The following is a 647-nucleotide window of genomic DNA, read 5'->3' as shown; positions in this document are numbered from 1 at the left end:
TTGTAAAATTTTATTGAGATAATCCATGAAAAGGACTTGGCACAAGGTGTTATCTGCGCACTCATACCAATGACCTCTCTTGTATTAAGAGTCAAGAGCTCATCCTAGCTGGTTTGGCTCAGTGCATAGAGTGTCAGCCTATGGACCAAGTGGTCCCGGGTTCGATTCCAGTCAAGGGCACCTCCCTTGGTTGCAGGCTCCTTCCCTGGCCCGGGTCCTGGTCGGGGCAGGAGGTAACCAATCGATGTGAGTTTCTCTCTGTCTCTCCCTCTCTCTTCCACTCTCTCTAAAAGTCAGTGGAAAAATATCCTCGGGTGAGGACTTAAAAAAAAAAAAGATTTAAACATTTAAAAAATACCCAGGATATGGTTTATCCATATTTACTTAAAATTCTTGGTAAAATATACAACATAAAATTTATCTTGACTGTTTCCAAGGGTACAGGTCAGCAGGTTGTGGGTGTTCGTGTTCAGCCAATCGATGGGTTTCTTAGTGGTGACGTTTCTCCTGGTTGTCAGTGGTCGAGTTTTGTATGAGCGATGCTTTGGGTTGCCAGGGGCAGACATTCATTGTAGCTGGCTTAGAGAAAGGCAGGACATTTGTTGGCTCAGGGACAGCAGCAGTTAATTAGCTTCAGGTATGGCTGG

Source organism: Myotis davidii, unplaced genomic scaffold (genome assembly GCF_000327345.1).
Source record: "Myotis davidii unplaced genomic scaffold, ASM32734v1 scaffold73, whole genome shotgun sequence".
NCBI lineage: Eukaryota > Metazoa > Chordata > Mammalia > Chiroptera > Vespertilionidae > Myotis > Myotis davidii.
This window is presented reverse-complemented; position numbering follows the sequence as displayed.